This window comes from Saccopteryx bilineata, chromosome 6, assembly GCF_036850765.1.
Source record: "Saccopteryx bilineata isolate mSacBil1 chromosome 6, mSacBil1_pri_phased_curated, whole genome shotgun sequence".
NCBI classification, from domain to species: Eukaryota; Metazoa; Chordata; class Mammalia; order Chiroptera; family Emballonuridae; genus Saccopteryx; species Saccopteryx bilineata.
Window position 1 is genome coordinate 122,081,225 of NC_089495.1, and position 24,228 is coordinate 122,105,452.

At 47.9% G+C, this 24,228-nt stretch overlaps 1 pseudogene; it reads left to right on the forward strand.

Moving 5' to 3' along the window:
• The first annotated feature begins 3,655 nt into the window (after positions 1-3,655).
• LOC136309372 (E3 ubiquitin-protein ligase TRIM65-like) lies at positions 3,656-13,590 on the forward strand (annotated as a pseudogene).
• Positions 13,591-24,228: the final 10,638 nt, after the last annotated feature.

Consider the following 24,228-nt stretch of genomic DNA (forward strand, 5'->3'; position numbering starts at 1 on the left):
TCCTTGTGCTTGAGCCAGTGACCCTGCAACTCAAGCCTGAAACCCCACAATTCAAGTCTGTGACCCCACGTTCAAGCTGGTGAGCCACTGCTAAAGCCAGATAAATTCATGCTCAAGCCAGCAACCTCAGGGTTTCAAACCTGGATCCTCAGTATACTAAGCTGATGATCTACCCACTGTGCCACTGCCTGATGAGACAAGAGAACATACATGACTCAAAACCTTTTAATATTTTGAGCCTTGTTTCAGGGCCCAGCATATGGTCTAATTTGGTAAATGTTCCCGGCACACTTCTGCTATGGTTGGCTGTTAGGTTCTATAAACATCAGTGTTGTTCACATCTATTAGATTCAATCTCCTTGTTACTCCTAATTTCAGTTAGAAGCCCAAGATTAATGGTGTGTATCCTTTTTTTTAGTTGATTTTTGGAGAGAGGGGAGAGAGAGATAGCAAATGAAAGATGAGAAGCAGGAAATATATACTCATAGTAGTTGCTTTCTGTAATATGCCTTGACCAGGCAAGCCCAGGAATTCGAACCAATGACCTCAGCGTTGTCCATGTCAATGCTTTATCCACTGTGCCATCACAGGCAAGGCAAGATGTGTATCCTTTGATGAGCTTAGTCAAATATATATACCCATGTAACCCAAACTATATTGAGAATTGCTATTTTAATAACTGGTAGGACTAATTCCATTCATTACTTTTTTTCATTTTTCCACATTAATTTACTTATCTAGTTATGTCTGTAAATTTTAGAACTGCCCAATTCTTAGTCAAGGGGTTGATTGGGCCAGTTTGTATTTTTTGGGGAATATATAACATTAATCAGGCAATGTTGAGTCTTCCTGTCCAAGAATTGAGCTTTCCGCCTATTCCAGTCTTTCAGTCTTTTCATAGAGCTTTAAGGTGTTTCTCATACAAGCATGTGTAGTAAATACACAGCTGGAAAGGGATGGGAAGCAGGGGTTGCAGGATGGTGGTTGCCAGCTGCAGGAGGAGAAAGGAGGATAAAATGTATCAGAATGTTTTTAGTACGCCTAATTGATGCATATAGGAATGTTTCTTACAAAACTAGTTTTCTGTATATGTTTCATTTAATAATTAAAAAATTAAAAACAAACTCAGAAGTTAAATCAATTTAATAAAAAAGTATTACAAGTAGTGACTTCGAATTATAGTAGTTTATCCTGATAAATTGAATAACTGTAATCTGTATATTTTGGATATAAAACTATTCTTTGTTTCAACATATAATACAACTTCCAGTGTGATGACATTTCAATAAAGAAGATTCCATTTGCAATAAATACCATTTTCCCTGAGTCCACAGACCTAAAATAAGCACTGTCCAAACATCTCCTCATGGCACAGCAGTCCCTGAGAAAGGGGCTTCTCCTCCTTTGCCCTTTATGATATTCACAGAGTGAAGCCTTTCTAGAATGTTTGTTTAGACTTACCATTGAGAATACTAATGAATGAAACCAAAAGCAGTTAACAGTGGAATGGTAACACTATATATACAGAGGCCTAATTTTGTATTTTAATCTCTGCAGCCAAAGTCAAGACCACAACACCGAAACTTTTTTTTCTTCTTTTTAAATTTTAATTTATTGTGTCTACATAAATTCTAATGTCCCCCCAAATGCATCCTCCCTGGTGTGTTCCCCACAACATCCTCCTTTCCCCTCCCCCCACAACACCTTCCCCCTTTCCCTCCAGGATTAGCTTTTCTGTTCTCAATAACTTTGTGTTATGTACCAATCTCTTTCCCTTTTCTGATCCCATCCTCTCCTCCCCTTTCCCTCTGTCCACTTTCCCTCTGGTCCCTTTGATCCCGCCTCTGTCTCTATTCTGTTCCTCAGTTCACATTGTTCAATGGATTCCTCAATGAGTGAGGTCATATGATATTTTTCTTTATCTGCTTGGCTTATTTCACTTAACATAATAGTTTCCAGGTCCATCCATGTTGTCGCAAAAGGTAAATTTCCTTTTTTCATGGCCCCATAGTATTCCATTGTATATATGTATCATGGCTTTTTTTTTTAATATTTTATTTATTGGTTTTTTGAGAGAGGGGAGAGAGAGAGAGAGAGAGAGAGAGAGAGAGAGAGAGAATGGGGAGGAGCAGGAAGCATCAACTCCCATATGTGCCTTGACCAGGCAAACCCAAGGTTTCGAACTGGCAACCTCAGTGTTCCAGGTCGACGCTTTATCCCACTCTGCCACCACAGGTCAGGCTATATCATGACTTTTTAATCCACTCGTCCACTGACAGATTCTTGGGCTGTTTCCAGATCTTGGCTATTGTAAACAATGCTGCCATAAACATGGGCAACCCCAAAACTTTTATCATTTTGTTTTAGTCATTCTTTTCTGAGAGCCCTCATAATCTGATTTCACCACTGAGTACCACACTTGGCAATTTTACCAAGAAATTACTAAGGACTGCTAATAAAAATGTATTCTTTTCCAGCATGTCTATTTCCCCAGCATCTGGCTCATATGTCCAGGGGTTCATGGCCAATAAGCCATAGAAAATTAGGGCATCATAGTGGCTTAATTTTAAAAGATGCTCTTTCAAATTGAATTCCAGGAAAACAAGCAGTCTATACAGAGAAGAATGCTGAAGTCATGTTACTGATTAGTTTTTTGAGAGCTCTAACATTTTCTTCCAAGATTTGGGGTTTGTTTTTTTTTCTCAGTCCCTCATTGCTTCTGTTCAGTGACCTGAAGTGCTTTTATCAGCTGAGCATTTTCCACATAGAGCTCCTTGAGCAGCAAATCTGATTTTGTGTTCTTCTCAAACTAGAGGGAGGAGAAAGCAATACTTTACTGTGAATCTAGTACAGAAATTCTACACAACCAACCTGCCTCCTTTTATCCTTCCATCTTTATTCAAACCACAATTTGAGGGTTTTTAGAGATCTGATACAAACATTGGATGTCATAACAATTTTTGGTATCCTGGCATCAGAGAGGAAGTTGAAAAGCTGAAGAACTATGTGGTAGAGAAAATTTAAGTCAACTTTTTGAGACTTTAACATGAAATGAAGACATGGAAGCCTCAAAAAGGACTGTTCAGGACAATGTAAAACAAGGAAATTGTCAAAAGCACTAAAAATGTGTTGTCATCCAAGTCTGCTCTCTACAGAAGCACTGCACTCACCCTCACAGATCATGTGGTCACCAAACAACAGCCATGGAGACACAAGGCCACTCTAGTCATGAGTCTTTGTTCAAGATACAAAGGCAAGGAGGTGCTGACCTTGGGCTTCCTAAGTCAACACTGCATTCTTTCATTCAATGAGCACCCCTCCTGGGCCCCTATCCTAGCAACAACCCTGCTCTCACGCAGCACCCATTCTAGTGGAGAGAAACAGATCAGAAACAAATAGGCAGTGTATCAGGTGTTGAAAAATGCTTTGAAACCAGCTGGAGACAGATAGCTAAGGAGGGGTTCCTGTTTGGTTGGGGTGAACAGAGGGTTTCCCTGAATGACATTGGAATAGAATTCTGAAAAAAGCACTGGAATGTCATGAGGCTATCTAGGCATGAACATTCCAGGCAGAGAGTGGAATAAGTGCAGAGATCCAGAGGCAGTACCTGCTGTGAGTGGAAGAATGGCCAGGAGGTTGTGGTGTGACTGAGAGCATGGTTGTGCAGAGGCCAAATGAGAGGAAGTCAGCCTACCATGCTGGCTGGGTAGGGCACTAGATTGTGCAGAACCTTGGCGGTCAGTGTAAAAATTCCACCTTTTACTCTGAGAGTCCTGGGAAAACTGAAGGGTTCTGAGCAGAGGAGGACCAGCACCTCAACCACATTTGGAAAGGACTGTTGCCGCTCCTGTGTTGATAACAGATTAGAGGAGGAAAGACATGTTAGCTGAGACATCAGAGATGAAGGTAGGAGCAGTGGAGGCAGGGCAAGAAGTGGCTGGGTTCTGTTTCTACACTGAAGACGGAACTAGTGGACTAGATAGAGACATGGCTTTGGTGGGTGGGTGTAAGGAGAAGCCCACGGCACTCCAAGGCTGTGGACCTAAGTCAGTGTCAGCAGTCAACCATGAGGGAAGGCAGATGGTTTCAAAGACAGCTATTTGAAGGTATTTCAGTGAAGAGGAGTAGAGTCAAGAGGATACCCACACCCTTCAGCATGGCCTTTGATCCAGATGTTAGGGACCATACCTATCATTTGGGGTGCCTTTTGTTACTATTTGTGTGTTTGAAGAGTCTAAAATGTGACTTGGGGAGGGGTCAATAAAGACGTGAAACAAACTTCTAAACCTTGAGACCTATGGTGTATATTTTCTAATACTGCAAGCTCCTGGCTTTTCATTGTCAACATTAAGATTCTCAAACCGTGTCCTGGCTGGATAGCTTGGTTGCCAGTTTGATACAGAAACAGATTGATGTTTCTGTCTGTCTCTCTCTTGTCCTTGCTCTCTTCACTAAAATCAATAAATAAAAAAATTTTTAAAAAAAGAAATGTTTCTCAAACCACATCCTGAAGATGAATTTCACCTTCTCTAGCAGGGCTTTGCACAAAGTTCTAATTTTTCCTGATGCTAAACTGCCTGAGGGGGTGATGGGCCTTCTTCCTCCCCACTTTGATTTTACTGACTCTGAAAGGAGAGTGCTGAGAAACAGAAGGCAGGAACAGATGGGCTACACACAAGAGAGCTAGAAAGAGACAAAGGGAAGGTATATGTAATTGTTTTTAAGGGAGAGAGTCTTCCTGGAAGAGAAGTGACCAGGTTGCCCATTTTCTCTGCAAGGTAAAGGGTAAGAAATGTGAGGTGAAAATCCAGTAACCCAGTGAAGGAACAATCATTTGAGTCACCAGCCAAGGTGTGAGGTCCAAACCTGGAAGATAAATTTCTAGAAAAACACCATTACCAAAGTTGATACAAGAAGTCAACTTCTGTCCCTGGCATGTTGGCTCAGCAGTGGAGCATCAGCCCAGAATGTAGAAGTCCCAGGTTACATTCCCAGTCAGGACACACAGGAGAAGCACCCATTTGCTTCTCCACCCTTCCTGCTCTCCTCCCTCTCTATCTCTCTCTTCCCCTCCCACAGCTAAGGCTCGCTCCATTGGAACAAAGTTGGCCTGGGTGCTGAGGATGGTTCCATGGCCTCTGCCTCAGGTGCTTTAAAAAAACGGCTCTGGCCACAATGGAGCAAGGCCCCAGATGGGCAGAGCATCGCTCCCTGGTGGGCATGCTGCATGGATCCTGGTCAGGCATATGCAGGAGTCTGTCTGACTACCTCCCCACTTCTAACTTCAAAAAAATAAGATAAAATAAAAAATAAATTAAATAGCTCAGTTGCTCAACAGAGCAGTCCTAGATGGGGAGAGCATTGCCCCCTGAAGGGTTTGCTGGGTGGATCCTGGTCAGACACATGCAGGAGTTTCTCTCTCTGCCTCCCTCCCTCTCACTTAATAAAAATAAATTTTAATTTCTTTAAAAAAAGTCGACATGTATCAATTTTAAATCTCTGGGAAAAGCTGAATACATAATTAATAACCTTTCCACGAAAAAGTGTCTTGAAGCCCAAGGTCGTTGGCTTGAGCCCACAGTTGCTCACTTGAGCAAGGGGTCACTCGCTTTGCTGTAGCCCTCCAGTCAAGGCACATATGAGAAAGCAATCAGTGAATATCTAAGGTGCTGCAATGAAGAATTGATGCTTTTCATCTCCCTTCCTGTCTCTCTATCCCTATCTGTCCCTCTCTCTGACTCTGTCTCTGTAAAAAAAAAAAAAAAAAACAACAACAAATAAAACACTGCCAACTCATTTTATGATACCCAACTCAATACCAAAACTTGACAGGCCAATCTCAATTCATGAATATAGATGCAAAGATTCTAAGATAATACTAGCAAATAGAATCCAGCATATGAAAACAGCATAATACATCATGACCAAGTAGAATTTATTCCAGAATGCAAGGTTGGCTTCATAATTGAAAATTAATAAATGTAATTCTTCCATATTAGCCAAAGAGACAAAGTCTATCTCAAAAGATGCAGAAGAATTAGGTCAAAATCAACATCCTTTACAGATAAAAAACAAAATGGCAAACCAGATAGGAAGTCTACATAATCTGATACAGGGTGTCTACAAAAAACCTATAGCAAGAATCATAAAAGAGAAATATTGAAAACTTTTCCTCTGAAATGAAAAAATGAAAAAAGGTTGCCTTCTTTTTACCATTTTTATCCAAAAAGCAGGGCCCAGCTAACTTTTTTGGAGGAAGAGAATGATATCTTGGAAGCTTTTAATGACATTTATCCTGTTGTATGGGGAAGAATGGGAAACAGAAAGACTGACAAGAAGCCCTTAGTAATGACAGTCTCTCTTCAGTTTTGCTCATCCTTTTTTTCCCTCTGAGGGTCAGAACCAGAGTGCATAGCAATAATATTTAGGATCATCAACCAGATAATATTTGGACCATTAAACTTTAGACTAAGAAAGGGCCTTGAATTTTTTACCACAACCCTGTTGATTTGCAAGAGAAGAATTATGGTCCAGAGAGATTTAGCGAATTGCCCAAGATCCTACTGCCACTGAGTTGCCATTTTCCCTCTCTGGTTGGTAATGTGAGTCCCTTAAGTTCACTGCAGGTGATCTCATGTGCAACGGTGACCGTCTCCTGGGATGCAGGCTCCAGAGTGAGGAATAGCCTGTGGACAGGCAGAACACATCGGCACCACAGCAGGTCTAGTGGTACACCTAGTGCCCTGCTGACATTACAAGCAGAATGCTGGGGAAGGCTGCACTTGAACTGTGACTATAGGAAACAAAATTGCTGGCAGTCCTCCAAAGGGGGATCCAACTTGAGAGGGAGATCACAAAGCACAGCCAAAGGGAAAGGTGAGAAGGTGGTCGTCAGACCCAGGGAGATTAAAGGATTGGGTGGAGGCCCACTGGACTGACGGGGACCCTACCAGCTGCTAGTGAAGTGGGAACAGGAGTGAGGGCACTGCACCTCAGTGACCGGGGGTTCTTTTCCCTCCCAACATAGAGCAGACAAGCCTCTGGCTCTCCCCGACATGCAGAGGGTTTCATGTAAGTATCTGTGCTTCCTACCTGTGCTCTGATGGGCCAAGGAAGTGGTTCCTGTCCCTCACCAGGGAACTGCTTTCTGCCATCCACTCTCTTGTCTAGGATTTGTTCCAGGAATTAGGGCTGGGACAAGGAGAACAAAATCCCTAATTTATGTGCCCTGTATGGGTTGACCAATGACACAGACCCTCTGCCCTCTGGGTGGACAGCTGCTTCTAACAGGAGTGTTGTTCTCCTCTAGGGCCCCCTCTGCTCCTGCCTAGACTCTTGCATAGCTTTGCTCTGTCTTCCCAGAACCAGTCCAAGACCATGTCTCAGCCCTGCATTCCCCTGTTCAGCCCTCAAGACCTCCCCAAGGCCAGCTCCTGATGAGTAACAGCAACCTCAACAAGTTTGAGGACCAAGTCCTGTCCCATTTGACTGGAGGTGTTTTGAAACCCAGTCACCACTGCCTGCGGTCACAACTTCTGCATGGCCTGCCTCCAAGGTTTCTGAGACCATCAGGTTGCCATGGGCAAGATGCTCTATTGCCCCCCGTGCCGAGAGAGTTTTCCCTCCAGGCCGGACCTCGGCAAGAATGTCATCCTGGAAGAGACAGTGACCTGCTTCATCCAGGCCAAGAGCCAGAACTTGGGGTTCTCATGGAACCTTAGCTGAGCCCAGTAATGTGCCTTGTGACTTCTGTTCTCCACAGAAGCTCAAGTCAGTCAAGTTGTGCCTGCAGTGCCTGGCCTTCCTGTGTGAGAAGCACCTGCACAGCCACTTGGAGGAACAGGTGTTCCAGGACCACGAGCTTCTGGAGCCCTTGTGGGATTTCAAAAGCCGCTTGTGTCAGAAGTACCACAGCTTTGGGGGCTGTACTGCCACACAGAAGGCTGCTGCATGTGTGGGACCTGTCTGCTGGAGGAGCACAGGAACCATGACACCATCCCTGTGGAAGAGGAGCGTGCCTGCAAGGAAGTGAGGCGGAGGGTGGGGGCAGGAGCAGGTCGACTCAGGGCCTCATGGTTCTGAGTCTTTCACTGAAGGTGAAAGTCTTTCACAAGCCCTTACGCCCTGGCACACCTTTCCTTGGAGGAAAATTCTGCAGCCATTCAAGTGATGGTCACAAGGGTTGTTCCGTGACATAAAACTACGGTGAGTTAAATGAATGAGGATCCAACATTATATGTATGAATCCTATGAGCGATTTTTTTTGCACAGGAAAAAAGCAAAGGCTGAAGGAAAACATCTCCTTATATGTGAGACATTCTATCCTGTGTGTTCTATAACAGTGCAATTCCAACATAGCCACCCATTAGTCCATGGGTAGAGCTCGTGCCAGGGTGCAAACCAATTCATCATACTGTTGAGTGATAAGATGGCATGCTTTTTATGGCAAGACTCTCTCAATGAAGAAAATGGTGTGTTGATTTACAGTCTGGCATGAGCTTCTTATTTTGCTGTGGGTCTGTAGGAGATGACCCCGCACAAATATAAATGGCAGTTAACTTCAGAGCAGGCGTTACTTGGAGACAAGAGATCTTGGAGTGTGTTAACCATACAGGAGACTGGCCTGGGTCACTTGAATGCAAGTACACGGGATTCTTGGAGGAATGCCTCCAAAAACCAGATGTCTTTTATGATTAATAAGCTCTGAGACTCTGACTCCTCTCATGTCCTTGTTTCATGAAAGAAACAGTACACGTGCAGGGTTGGGGATGATACGAGTGGGAAAAAAGGCTTTTGTAGCTTTCTAGTTTTATCTGCCAAGCTATGGCTTTTGGAACTCAATAAATATGCAGTGGTGCAGTGTCTCGGGGCTGATTCCGCCTAAGAGCTTCAGCCTTCTGCCCATTTACTTGCATCTGGTGTGTCTTTTGCCTCACGAGTCCAAACCGTGAATAAATTCATAACATGGGTCAGCAACTCGGAGCAGCATATAGTTCTATAATATATTATAAAATATGAAAACACACGTGCCCCAGGAAGCCCAGGGCTCCATATCTGATGTGCCCCTCCTTGACCCACTGCTTCCCAGGCCTCTAAAGCCCCTGATCCCTCCACAACCCCTTCTTGTGACCTGAAATCTGATGATCATCACTTCAGGAGAAGAGAACCTGACTCCTAAGAATGGGGAGAAACTCTCGATAAGTGAGACCAAGAGCAGAGGGGTGAACCCTCAGCCTGCTCCCCTTCAGCTCTGGTCTTTCTTAGTCTCATTCTCATTCAAACTGCTTAAGAATGTGAGAGTATATCTCTTCTGGGCTTGCTTATGGGGCTGCTTGCAAAAGGGCTTCTCCTAGGTCTCCCCCTCTATCAGGGAGGTAACCTCTCCTCCACTCACCCTGTCACCCCAGGTCAAGGTGCAGCAGGTCCAGGCCAACGTGGAGAACCAGCTCCATGATCACCTCCAACAGCCAGAAACACTGGGGCAGGTGGCCTTTCTCGGTAAGGTTGGCCCACTCTACCCTAGACCCAGGCTTTCCCAGTACCCTGCGTCAGGCTGAGAGGAATCTCAGGGCTTGGAATGGGGTGGTGTGGAGCCATGCTGACAGAGACAGGATACCTAGGTGGGCCATGACAAATGGGCTACCAGGCAGGATGGGACTCAGAAGTGCCTCTCTATGCACCCTTCCACCTCCACCCCCAGAAATTGATCCAGACACCACGAGATGAAGTGAACTCTTGCTTCTCTGAGATCATCCTGGAGGTCAGACAGCTGCAGATGAAGGTCTTAGATTTTGTGGAGAAGGCGGCAGCTGCCCTGGGGAAGCTGGGCAGCTTCATTCAGCAGAGCCACAACCAGCTTCTGAAGCTAGAGGGGGACAGCATCTGGCTGCACACCCTGCTCACCAACCAGAGTGACCAGCAATTTTTGCAGGCAAGCCCCCACCCCATCCCACCTCCACCCCAGGCCCTTGTCAGAACCTCCATTCCTCCTCTGCCTACAGAAATAGCAGACCCGCCTAGCCCTGGGAAGAAGAGATCAGCACCTGGGGTGGCATCACTTGCCCATTCCCCTGCCTCAGAAAGCCCCCTATCCCCAGTCATCCGTCCTGAGCTTACACCAACACCCTCGGCTTCCTCCACTTCAGCACTCAGCCCTACCCTAACATCCTGCCTTCGTTTCCCTGGGACAGATGGGGTGCACCCTAGGAATCTGGGCATCTGATAGTCTATGTTTCTCTGCACTACCCGAGGCAGGGCTGGAAGTGAGACCAGAAAAATCTACAGAGCCTGGATTGAAATCCCTTTTCTTTCCTCCACCCTGGCCTATTGCCACAGCCTGGCCTGGTACTGCTGCAGGAGGGTACCAGGCAGGGTAGCTGGTGGGGTGAGGTGGGGTTTGGGAGTGGTGGCCTTCTCTATGGGTGGGGCTTGGGGCTGCCCAAACCCTGTGTTTGGAACTCCTAGTACAGCTCCCCTTTCTTCAGGGGCCATCACACCCCTGAGCAGACTTCTGGAGCTATTCCTCACTTTGTCCCCCCCAACACACACACAATAGGAAGTATTTGCTAAGGGTTTTCACTAAGTAATTAAAGTCTCTTAGGAAATCCTCCCAGCTGTTTTTGGCCTTTTTTTTTTTTTTTTTTGATAGACAGAAAGAGAGACAAATAGGGACAGACAGACAGGAAGAGAAAGAGATTAGGAGATTAGAAGCATCAATTCTTTTTTTGTTTTGTTTTGTTTTGTTTTGTTTTGTATTTTTCTGAAGCTAGAAACGGGAAGAGACAGTCAGATAGACTCCCGCATGCGCCCAACCGGGATCCACCTGGCACGCCCACCAGGGGGCGACGCTCTGCCCACCAGGGGGCGATGCTCTGCCCCTCCGGGGCATCGCTCTGTTGCTACCAGAGCCACTCCAGCGCCTGGGGCAGAGGCCAAGGAGCCATCCCCAGCGCCCGGGCCATCTTTGCTCCAATGGAGCCTTGGCTGCGGGAGGGGAAGAGAGAGAGAGGAAGGAGAGGGGGAGAGGTGGAGAAGCAGATGGGCGCTTCTCCTGTGTGCCCTGGCCGGGAATTGAGCCCAGGACTTCTGCATGCCAGGCCAACGCTCTACCACTGAGCCAACCAGCCAGGGCCTAGAAGCATCAATTCTTCATTGCAGCTCCTTAGTTGTTCATTGATTGCTTCCTCATTAGTGCTTTGAGTAGGGGGTTACAGCAGAGAGAGTGACCCCTTCCTTGCTGAAGCCAGCAATCTTGGGCTCAAGCTAGCAACCTTGGGATTTAAGCCAGCGACCATGGGATCATGTCTATGATCCCATGCTCAAGCTGGTGAGCCCACGCTCAAGCCAGCGACCTCAGGGCTTTGAGCCTGGGTCCTCTTTGTCCCAGACTGACGCTCTATCCACTGTGCCACTGCCTGATCAGGCTAAAATTCACTGTTTTTAATGCACTAGGCCATGCCTTTGGCAAAGCCCTAACCTACCATGTCCAAACACCGGAAGCTGGGAAAAGAGATGTCCAGATTTGAGAACCAGCAGCTTCTCCACCGCCCCATGCTTCTGGGTACCACCAAGCCTCTGGCATAAGCAGGAGCTCCTGGCATCTGTTTGGGCTCTGGTGAAGGGTGATACTTCTGCCCCTCCCTGCATGCAGGAGTTCTCCAAGCTAAAGTACTTCCCAAACTGCATGGAACCCTTAATGGGCACCTACTGTGAGGAGAAGCAGAGCTTCCTCTAGCTACCGAAGATCCTGGCAGAACTCTGTAACTAGCTAGTGGATGTGGGTCTCAGCTTCATCAATCAGCTCCTCCTAAAGGGTCAGTACCAGGAGGCGGGTCAGTACCAGGAGGCCTGGGGCTCCTAGAGACTCATCCGCATTCTGATGGTGGGACAGCCCTACAGGGCAACGGTTGGGGGGTGGGGGGACTTGTCCAGAGTCCTGCCTGCCTGTGTGCACCTTCCCAAGGTGACGTAGCCTCCTGAAAGCCTATGTCTCTCTCCAGAAAGATGCTGGGCTGTGAGAGTGTCTTCAGCAAAGCTCCTCCATCTCCCCCAGGCATTAAAATGAACTCTTATGGGGTGCTGCCCCCACCCAGCTGTGAACAGGAAAACACTTTCAAGTGTGAGTCCTAAGTACTGAGGTTGGAAAGGAAAGGAGCAGGGCTCTTGGGTGCCTCAACTTCCCCAGTTCCACCTCCATTCAGGCTAGGTGTCTACAGAGATGAAACTCTCTCTTCTCTTGGGACTGGAGGCCTCAGAAGGGTCAGCTTGTGACTCCAAGGCCCTAATAGGAAAGAGAGAAGACTGTCCTGTCCTACACCTGTGGGTGAGGCAAGGCTTCACCTACTCCCCAGAGGCCAGCTCTGCCACCCTCGCTGGCCCTGGTGTGGCACAACCTCTGTCCTCAGCAGGGTGCCTGCCAACCTCCCCTGGGCTTTAGCTAAACCAGTTTGGCAGAACCCATCCCTTTCTTCTTCAGACAATTTCTTTTCTCACTTTATGTTCCCACAGCTCCTCCCTCTCCCACACTGGGCTAGGGGCCAAATCCCAATGACTTCTTTGAGAACTCCGGGGTCAAGGTTGTATTACCTTTGGTGAACCCCTCTGAAAGACCTCCTCCAGGGGCCCTTGACTCTCCCTCAGTCCCACTCCATCTTGTGTCCCAAATAAATAAAAAAAGGAGATTGTATTAGAGTCTGGTGAGGGCAGGGAGGAAGGCTCAGCTCTAAACTTTTCTAGAAAGGTGGACTTTAGGACAGCACCAACTCATCCTTCTCCAGACTATGTCAGCCACCTCCACCCCCCACCCCCCACCCCAGAGTTGAGAATTTAAAAAGGGGAGATAGAAGGGCCACTCCTAGGAGCTGGGGTGGAAGCACTTGGAGTCCTCTATGCAGATGCTCTGGGACCCTAATCCTGGCTCCCTTTCCATCCCTTGCCTCCAGGTTACTGCAACCTGAACTTCGACCCGCCATGGCCAGTGAGGACCTCTTCCTGTTCAAGGAGACCCAATCAGTGCTGAACTTGGGCATCCTCCTGGAGCCCTTTCCCACTAGTGGCCCCTTCCTAGGCTTTAAGCAGTAGCCGCAGGTGCTGTGCTCACGTGGCCTGTCCAAGGGTCTCCACTACTGGGAGGCCGAGGTGTCTAGCTCCTGGATGTGTCTGGGTGTCACCTATAGCTGCAGCCCCCGGGGTCAGCGGCTGCCCATGCCGCAACATCGTCTACCTGCTGGGCAGCAACCCCACTCCTGACGCCTGGATTAGGACTCGCTCAAGTTCTCCGTGTGGCACGAGAACACGCAGACAGTGCTGTAAGGCGGCAACCACCGCACGCTCCTGGTAGCACTCGACTGCGGTGCTGGCTGCCTGTCCTACGGTGTGACCAGCGGCATCAGCCTCATCTACTGCTTCCTCGCATCCTTCCTGGATCTGCTCTACCCTGCTGTCATGGTCAGCAGCGGTGCCTTAGTCACGCTCAAGCAGGTGAAGGCAGCAGTGAACCCACCATGCAACCCACAGCACTGCGGTGGTCCCTGGAGTCTCAGAAAACAAACAGACCCGTCCATCCCCAGGGCCACGGGAGCGGGACTCTGAGCCAGGCTAGACGTGCTCCCGGACTGAGCACAGTCCTGTGCTTCTGGAGGGTGCATTCCTGCCTGGAGTCCACAGCTTCCCCACTCTCCCACCTCCCCAGACCCTTCAGAGGTCCCTGACTTTGGTTCTCAAAGCTGGTCCTAGCCACTCAGCACCAGGTACCTATCCCTAAAGGCCTCATGGCTAGAGAGTGGGTGGGGCTTGGACCAGGTATCCAGACAGAGGTGGGATCCTTACAGATTGGGGTACAGGGGTGTTCTGTCTGAGACTGGCTTAACTGTGGGCTACAGGTTAAGCCGAGGAACCCAGGCCCATCTCAGATCCAAAATACAAACAGAGCTGAGCTTCTCACGTGGCTGGTGTTCTGCAGTCCACAGCAGGTGTGAAACTGAAGCTATCCTGTGCGGGCAAACCTTACACCACTCTGCGCCCCCCCCCAGTGTTCCTGAAAGCTGCCTTCCTGTGCCCAGCCGCAGGCCCACCCAACAAGGCTCCCAGAGGGTAGTGTTGCCTGAAGACGAAAGGGCTTGTCCTCAGCGAGGCCTCTGCCATCCCATCCGAACAGCAGGTTTGGAAGTCTGCCAGAGAGGCTGGACCCCGGCGGGGCCACTGCGGGGTGACCCTAGCAGGAGCTTGACTGGGGCTTGGCTCCTTTCGGGAAGCCACCTCTGCATTTCCAGCTTCAACCAGCCATCTGTCTCCATGGCTTATCATGTGGCGGCTCTTGGTGAGGTTAATGACTGGCCCTGAAGAGGAAATGAGGCAAGTCACAGGAGAAACCCCTTAGGGCCCCAAGGGGGGTGTGCCTAAATTCCATCCCTGGGAGGCTGTTCTCAGAAGTTACTGAGGAGCCCGCCGGAGGAGGGCATTGGTGCAGGGAGTGCTCCCAGGGCTCGCAGGGCAGGGCACCCTTGGGCTGCTCTGAGCAAGCCTTGGCTGGGGTCTCCCACTGATCTTCCTCCCTGCTGTCTTCATTCAGCAATAATTCCAATCACTTTTCCCCGTAGGCTGCTACCTGTGGTGATGGATAGGAACAAAATCGAAACCTTTCCCCGCTATTCAAGAGAAACCTTTTATACCAAAATGCCTAAATCTTGCCTCTCTGCCCCCAAACTTATTCTTCCGCAGCCTTCTGCATTACTGGGTAGAGGTGATGTGGAGGAGATGAATGTGTGACCCAAGGACACGGGCCTGCCTTTGCTGCCTGCATGGGCATCCGAATCCTTCCCAGTCTGGGAGCTGACAAGGAGAGCGAGCTGCCCTCACCTTCTGGCTCTGCGGGACATGTAGTTCCAAGGCGGGGCAGGGTGGGATGTGATGCTGGAACCATGATACTCTCAGGCACACGGAGTGAGACCACATCCTAATGGAAGAAGGACATTCTTCACTTTCTTAAACAGTAGTACTCATTTGGAGTTTCTAGGCCTATAGGGGTCTACAGTGATAGTCCTGGGGATCCTCAGACAACTGCTAGTATTTCAAAAAGCCACATGGCAAGCAGGTCTGCACATCGGTGAGGTTGGCCAGCAACCCAAAATGTCAGGGTTCTTTGCTTGTGACTCAGCCTGTGCCTCCTAGGGGAAAATATAGAGGGACTGTGGGGTGCGAGATCAGCTTGCGCTCTTAGATAACCCACATCAGTGAGCCCAACCCCTACCATTGCACTACTATGGAGAGACCAGGAAGGGCACTGTCCCTAGAATGCTGCCCACACACTTCTCATGCCTTCCTGCTCCTGCCTTAGCTCACAAAGAATGTTTTGTTTAATGTAAATCCAGTCAGGCTGTAAACTAATCTGTCTCCAAGAATTATTTCACTTAAAAATGTTCTGTGTTATTCCTTACAAAAAGATTGTATTCCAGTATTGACTAATTTTTAAATGTACTTTTGTATTTTCTATAAAAGTAATTTTGCTTTTATTTAACAAGCACCTAGTGTCTCCTATGTACCAGCCATTGGTCATGGTAAATATGAACTCACTGAATCCTCATAACAACCTGATAAGTATTATTAATTCTCCCCATTGTATGGATGAAGAAATTATTAACTGACTTCCCCAAGATCATGAAGGTGTATACTTTATTTGGGGATCCAGATTCAAACCCAGGCAGTCAGCTCTTGTTTTGTTTTGTTTTTTAAGAGATAGAGAGGAAGGGAGAGAAAGAGGGGACAGATGAGAAGCATCAACTCGTAGTTGCTTCATTATAGTTGTTCATTGATTGCTTTTCATACGTGCCTTGATGAGGTAAGGACTGGGGGGGGGGGGCTCAAGCCAAGCCAATTACCCCTTGCTCAAGCCTTGGGCTTCAAGCCAATGACCATAGGATCATGTGTGTGATTCCACGCTCAAGCCAGCGATCCCACTCTCAAGCCAGATGAGCCCGTGCGCAAGCCAGTGACCTCGGGGTTTTGAACCTGGGTCCTCAGCATCCCAGGTCGATATTCTATCCACTTCACCACCACCTGGTCAGATGGATTTCAATAAAATTTTAATCATGAAACCAGGTGACCGCTCCATTGGCCATAGTTTGTTGATCTAATTTTCTTTTAAAATTATTTATCTCAATTACTGAGCTGAATTGGCATCTCTATAAATTTTGAGAACCAAGCATTTGTCTGACTCACCTCACCCTAGTTGAGGGTGTCACATGTCCAGAGGGACTACTGGAATTTAGTAGCTGGACCAGAGGGAGGTGTCAGGGACACCAAGTGTCCTGCAAGCTCAGAACAGTCATGCCCCAAATGTTCCTGTTGTTAGTAACTTCAAGTGAAAAGCAAATAATGTTTGTGTGGCTGCTCACCATCTCAAAAATAAATCACAAAGTGACAGAAGGCAAAGGACACCCATTGAAAGGCTTTGGTTCCTTGCCAAGTGCTTCTGGAAACAGAATCTTCCTCACTTATGGCTAGATTATTACTGCCTGGAGGACATATGTCTTTGTTTTGTATTTCACACGCATTGGAGATGACATGGATGGTTAGATTTCTGTCCAGTTTGCCCAGTGTTCTACAAATGTCCCTAAGTGGTCCCTATGGGCCAGGCACAGGACTCCTCATGGGGGATGCTGTGGGAAGCAAGATAGTAGCTTGGTGGTGGGGGGCAAATCTTCACTTCTAGCCACACACTGAGACATAAGCCTCTTCAGGCAAGAGATGACTAAGGAGCTATCCCATAACAGGTGTCCTTAAAAACGGGAAGTTGACCTGATACATGGAGGGTACACCTGCTGGATGGGGGGGGCTGGCTGGCTGGGGTGGAGACATTGTTTTGCCACATCAGACTTTAACACCATGACAGTTCTCAACAAACACTAGATTAAGCATGCAGACTCCAAAGCCAGACTGCCTGGGTTCAAATCCTGGCTCTGCCCCTTACAACTCTGTGACCTTAAACAAGTTACTTAACTTCTCTATACCTTAGATTACTCACCTGAAACGAAGTGAAATAATAATAATAGTACCCACCTCGTTAGTGAATTAACCTATGTGCCTGGATATTCTTATTCATTCAACAAATATTTACTGAGCTGGGATGGGGGTGGTAGAAAAAAGAGAAGAATATTCTTTCCATAGCCAGGCATCCCCAAACTACAATCCGCGGGCCACATGTGGCCCCCTGAGGCCATTTACCCGGCCCCAGCCGCACTTCCAGAAGGGCCACCTCTTTCATTGGTGGTCAGTGAGAGGAGCACTGTATGTGGTGGCCCTCCAACGGTCTGAGGGACAGTGAACTGGCCCCTTGTGTAAAAAGTTTGGGGACCCCTGTTAGGCAGTAGTGACACAATAGTGAGCTAAGCAGACTCAGTCCCTGCCCTCACGGAGTTTATGATCTAGTGCTGGCAGGAGAGAGGAGATTAACCACAGAAATGTCTAACCTGGGAGTCAGTAAAATATGGCCCACTGACTCTATTTTTCCCCACTGCCTCTTTTTGTGTAGCTTGCAAGCTAATAAATGTTTTCACACATTTTAATGGGAGAAAAGCTTAAGAGAGGAATAATATTTTGTGACACATGAAAATTATATAACATTCAAATGTCAGTGTCCATAAGTAAAGCTTTATTGGAACACAGCCATGCCCACTTGTTTACATTGTATTTGTGGCTGCTTTGGCCCAGTGGCAAAGTTGAGTAATTGTGCCAGAGATGGACTAGCTTGCAAAACCTACAATCCACCATTTGGTGCTTTAGAGAAAAAGTGTGCCAAGTCCTGATTTGAATCAGTGTTAATACACAATAGTGGAAAGGGCCAGGAAGAGAGGTAGATGTGCTAGGAGAAGAAAGAGCTGGGGGGTACCAACCTTGCCAGGAAAACTAAGCAGGCATCCTAGGAAGTGGTGTTGAGCTGTTCTCTGAGATTACAGGGGTTATCCAAGGAAAAGGGGTCAGGATGGCACTCCAAGCAGGGTGACCAGCAAGGGCAAGGCCTGTGCGGCTGGGGGAGCACAGCAAGCAGAGAAGGCCAGTGTGGCTGGACAGCAGTGAAGGAGGGAGAGCAGTTAGGGGCTGGAAGAGTCAGGGCCAGGCTTTGAAAAACCTTTGGCCCCACCTGGGGCATGTCTTTATCCCACAAGTCTTGGAAATTCACTGCAGAATTCCAGGAAGGGTGAACACTGAGGCAAAGTCAGACTTAGATTTCAAAAGATCAGTCCAGCAACAGTGTTGAACAGGGATTTGGGGTCTGAGCTGGACAACAGTGGCTGTCGCTGGTCTTGGACGGGGTGGTAGAGATGAAGGTAAGTGGTGAGAAGGGAGGAACTGTCAGGGTAAAGTGAGCAGGATTTGGTTATGGGTTAGATATGGGGTACGAGAGACATGAAACATCAAGGAAACTCAGGGGAGTTGACTCAACACCTAAACGGATGCTGGCACTGCCACTGACTGAAACAGGGAGCACTGAGGGCACACCAGGTTCAGCAGGGGGAGGAGGGGAGGGTGGTGGAAGACAGTGTCCATGGCAAGTAGTTAGCTGATGTTGGGTTTGGGGGCCTTTGGGGCACACACGTGACAGTGTCAGGTTGGATATCTGGACTGGGCAAACACAGGTGTGGAGTGAGAAGGTAAAGGTCAGAGCCTGTGGAACTCTACCAGGCAAAGGTCAAGTGTGGGGGGAACACTATAAAGTGTATTATTGTCTAAACACTATGCTGCACACCTGAAATGAACGCACAATAATATTGAAAAAAACTATAATTGAAAAATAAAAATTAAAAAACACCTAAAACAATGTCAAGAGTGAACAGCAGAGTGGCCAGAGATGAGGGAGGAAACCCAGGAGAGAATGATGTTCTACAGGCCGTGGAAGGAGCAAATTTTAAGGAGGAGTGTTAAACAGGTCAGAGCTTTAGGGGGATGAGGTATAAGCATGTTCATTGGATGTGGTAACTTGGGAATGACCAGAAGGAACCAAAGTTCAGCTTTAGATGGTGGAGGGAGGAGGCGAAATGTACCCAATGAGAGGAGATGCCTCTCGCACCAGGTCAGCCATGGAGGGGGCTGGGGCAGAAGCTGGAGGGGCACAGGAGTAGGAAGAAGGTGAATTTTGTTTGTTTCCTTTTAGGAGAGAGCTGAGCTTGTTAAGTGCCAGTTTTACACGACAACCTGCCTACATGGTGCTTTGAAATTCCTCTGGGGAGATCTATGCCCAGTAGAAATTTTAGATTTAGCAGGAAGTACCCCAAACTGCACAGTTCTCAAGGAAAGGAGACAGGGGACAGGACACAGGCCAGAGCACCAGGGAAGCCCTCCAGGAAAGAGATGGGCTTCGGGCTGCACCCTGACGCCATAGCTGTACACTGGACCCCTGTACTGGGTTGAATAGTATCCTCCTCAAATTCATGTCTACCTGGAGCCTCAGAATGTGACCTTATTTGACAATAGGTTCTTTACAGATGTAATTAATTAAGACGAGGTCATCCTGAAGCAAGGTGGACCCTCAGCCAAATGATTGGTGTCCTTATAAGAAAACAGAGATATGGAGACAAACAGACACAGAGAGAGGACAGAACAGAGATTGGAATGATGCATCTACTAGCCAAAGAAAACCATGGATGGCCAGTCATCACCAGAAGCTAGGGGACAGGCATGGAACATATTCTCCCTCAGAGTCTCCAGAAGGAACCCTGCCAGCACCTTGATCTTGGAGGTCACTCTTTGAGAATTGTGAGAGAATAAGTTTCTGTTGTTTTAAGCCCCTCAGTGTATAAACTGCTTTATATACACTTCTCAGTGTATATAAAGATAATCCCCCGAGAAGTCCTGGCTCTCAGGAAGCTGTGATACCAGGAGCTCCCAGAGAGGACTCTCCAGAGGAGGTGGCTCTTGGCCTTTGTCATTGCAAACAGGGGAGATTATCCAGAGTGATGGGGGAGCACCTGTGTGAGAGTAGGGAGGTGACCAAACATGGGTCAAGGCTGAGCAGAGGAAGGGAAGAGACCAGTAGGAGACAAGGGCTCTGGAGGAACATGAACTTGAATCTGGAGCACTCTGGGCACCATCGAGAAAGGCCCTCTATGGGAGTGACATGATCCAGTTTGTTTTAGGACACTCTGAAGGGCATAGGGTGGCTGGAGTGGAGAGTACCATGTGTGGTCTGAGAGCCAGGGTCAGGCTGAGTGAGAGAAAGGGTGATAAAGAGGAGGCAAGGCCCTGGCCGGTTGGCTCAGCAGTAGAGCATCGGCCTGGCGTGCGGGGGACCCGGGTTTGATTCCCGGCCAGGGCACATAGGAGAAGCACCCATTTGCTTCTCTACCCCCGCCCTCCTTCCTCTCTGTCTCTCTCTTCCCCTCCCGCAGCCGAGGCTCCATTGGAGCAAAGATGGCCCGGGCGCTGGGGATGGCTCCTTGGCCTCTGCCCCAGGCGCTGGAGTGGCTCTGGTCGCAGCAGAGCGACGCCCTGGAGGGGCAGAGCATCACCCCCTGGTGGGCAGAGCTCGCCCCTGGTGGGCGTGCCAGGTGGATCCCAGTCGGGCACATGCGGGAGTCTGACTGTCTCTCCCCGCTTCCAGCTTCAGAAAAATAAATAAATAAATAAAAATAAAAATAAAAAAAATAAAATAAAAAAAGAGGAGGCAAGGGCATGATGGGGGAGGGAAGGTAACAAATGCACATGGGGTGGGGTAGAAGAGGAGATGAGTCCAAAGGGTGAGCTGTCAGGCACCTGGGCTAAGAGAACTGAGAAATAGGCGTGTAGACCAGAGCCCTGCCATGCCATGGGCAAAGTGGAGGCTTTCTAGGGCAGCCCCTGAAAAACAGAAGCTTTCAGAAGGTGAGTCTGGCGATCCAGGCAGAGAGGCTGAGCAGAGAGATCCTATCAAGGCTCAGTGTCCAGGCCATGTTGGCCTGAGGTGGCCCCAGTGTCAGGAAGAGATAAAACATGAGACGAGCAAGGCTGCAAAGGGAAGTAGTGATGATAAGCTGGATATGAAAATGAGGCCCCGGACTGAGTTGAGGAGTGGAGGTGGGGCCTTGACTGAAGAGAAATATTCTGAGGTTGGTGTGGGGACAGGTTGAGCTGGAGTGACAGTGAGAAAATCTCAAGGAGATGGGCCTGGAGCTCCAGAGAGAGGGAGTGGGCTGGAGGAGAGAGTCTGCATAAGAAAGGTGAGAAAGAGGAAACAGGAGAAGGAAGAGGGGCGCAGGGTAAGGGGTGGTCCCAAAACCACAAGAGCACGACTCCAACAACCTCTCCCTAGGCCAGGTAGGACCAGGCACAGTGGCCTTTGGAGCGAGGGCTGTGCCCAGGATGTAGTTCAAGCAGTACCTGCTTGCCTGATTTATGACCATCACCCCTTCCCACACACCTTAAATCAGGGCAGGGCTCAGCACAGGGACAATCCCAAACCAGGGGGTATGAGGCCACCCTGCAGTTTCTCTTGTCCTTCTTCCCAGACTAGTCTCAGCATTAAGCAATCTGATGCCCCTATATGGGAGAAATTAGGAGTAGAGTGAGGGTGGGAGTAGTGAATCCCCCAATATCAAAGCCAGCATTTATGGCCAGCCCTGGGACAGACTGTGCCCATTAGATCTGAGTTCAAAGGGTCTTGGAGGAAATAGCCAGCTGAGTGGCACAGCCAAGACCTCTGGGGCCAGCCGACAAGCTTCCACCTGCCCTGGGCAAACAGGCAGAGATGGGTGACATGGAGAAAGAATGGAGAAGCTTTCCTGGATCTGGAGAAGAAAGAAAGAGGCTGCAAACAGGAAGGTGCTGAGGGACCCAGCTGCCAGTATCATCAGGGAGAGTAGGAACAGACCTTGTCCCCATTGTTCCAGCAGAAGGCACTATGGCTATGCCAGGTACACCAGAGGGTCACAGTAGGGGCCAAGAGCTAGAGCGAAAGACACAGGGACCATGACCCCATCCTGAAGCTTTGAAGTAATTAAACATTTTGAAAGGACCCCAGACCCTGGGATTGGGATGTTAAGACCCAGGGATGGGTAAATGACTTGGGTGAGCATACTCCATTCTTTCAGCCAATGTGTCAGTTCCTGGACAGCACTTAGAACTGTGCTCCACATAGGTTGACCCTTATTTTTATAGTTATTATTATCTACTTTGCTAAGTGCTAGGAAGCATTGATCAATGGGGAAAAAAAGCTCTTAAGCTGTAGGGAGCTTAGTGGGGGAGTCACACAATACTTAGCAGGATTAATGCCTCAATTTAGGAGATCTCGGAGGCCTTCCTGGAGGAAGGGGCTCTTAAGCTGACACCTGCAGGCCAACCAGGGGCCAACCAGGTAAACAAGGATCATCAGAACAGAGTGTTCCAGGAACAGAGCATAACCATACATGTACAAAGATCTCCTGTGGACTACAACAGAATGTGATAGTGGTGGTTATAACTAACGTATGGCAACTATGCTATTAACTACAATTATTCACTGCTAATTTCTAAAGATGTATGGTTTTGAACAAGTGCCTCCCTCTCTCTTTGAGAAGATACCTCAGTTCCCTTATCTATGTATGATGACCCCTTCCACTCTAGGCTCCTGATCACCCACCCCTCACTGGCAACTGTCATGTGCCCTAACAAAACTGGGTCTGGTGACTGGGCTGGGTGCTGAGACCTGCCCTTAGGGGACAGAGTCACAAAGGAAGGCTGGGGAAGGCCCTGGCTCTAAGTGCCACAGCAATACAGTGACCATAACCCAGACCTAGGTTCTGGAAAGGCACTCAGAGTCCAGGAAGGTAGAGGGGGTGTCCTCACAATTCCATTAATTTTACCTTGATGAAGTATAGATTGAAGATTAGGATGGGGCTTCCTAGAGGACAATGGGATCCTGGGAAGCCTCCCTGCTTGATTTTTTCGGAGAGCACAGGGTCCTCCAGGAAGTCTCTGGGTATGGAGTCCCTGGGTCCTGCCAGAGAGCCCAGGGAGGGGGTGGAAGGCTGCATCCAGCCTGTTCTGAGTACCCAGTATAGTTCTGCCACTCACAGCACCTGGCTAGGCTGAGATAAGGAGTGCCAAGATGATGCAGACCTCTAAGTCTATCCTCTCTGTCCCCCACACAGGACCTCCAAAGGTCTGGGATTTTCCCTATAGGACCATAAGGTAAGTCTTAACAGATCCCATTCCCTCCTCCCAATGTTATTATCCAGAGACCTTCAAGTTAAACTGAACAACCTCCCATGTCAGAGCCAACCCCATACTGAAATAGTTGGCAAACAAATGAATCACAAGCACAGAGACGATTATGTCTAAGATATGCCTTACAACTTAACACAAGTGTCTCCTATATAATTTCCCTGATAAGTAATAATGAGCATATTTTCATGCTGGCTAATTGTGTATTTTCTTTGCAGAAATGTCTACTTAGATCCTTTGCCCATTTTTAATGGAGTTGTCTTTTATTGTTGAGTTGTAAGAGTTCCCAATACAAGTCCTTTATCAGATGTATGATTTGCAAATCTTTTCTTTCATTCTGAGTTATCTTTTCACTTTCTTGATGGTGTCCTTTGGTGCACAAGAATTTATTTTAATGATGTCCAATTTATGTGTTTTTTCCTTTGTCGCTTGTGCTTTTGTGACATATCTAAGAATCCCTTTAATAATCCAAGGTCACACCTGACCTGTGGTGTGGATAAAGCGTCAACCTGAAACCAAGGTCACCAATTTGAAACCCTGGGTTTGCCTGGTCAAGGCACATATAGGAAGCAACTACAATGAGTTGATGCTTCCTGCTCTTCCTCTTCTTTCTCTCTCTCTTTCTCTGTATTTCTCCTCTCTCTAAAAATCAATAAATAAAAAATAATAATAATAAAATAATCCAAGGTCATGAAAATTTACTCCTATGTTTTCTTCTAAGAGTTTTATGGTTCTGGTTCTCACATTTCCATCTATGATTCTTTTATTTATTGATTTTAAGAGAGAGGAGGGAGAAAGAGAGAGAGAGGTGGCAGGGGTCGGGTGGGGAGGAAGCATCAATTCATTGTTGCTCCTCTCTTCTCATATGTGCCTTGACCAGGCAAGTCCAGGGTTTCCAACAGGCGACCTCAGCATTCCAGGTTGACACTTTATCCACTGTGCCACCCCAAGTCAGGCCTTTTTCCCCCCCTTTAAATGGTGTAATATAAAAGTCCAACCTCATTCTTTCACATGTGGTTATCCAGTTGATCAGCACCATTGCTGAAAAGACTATTTTTT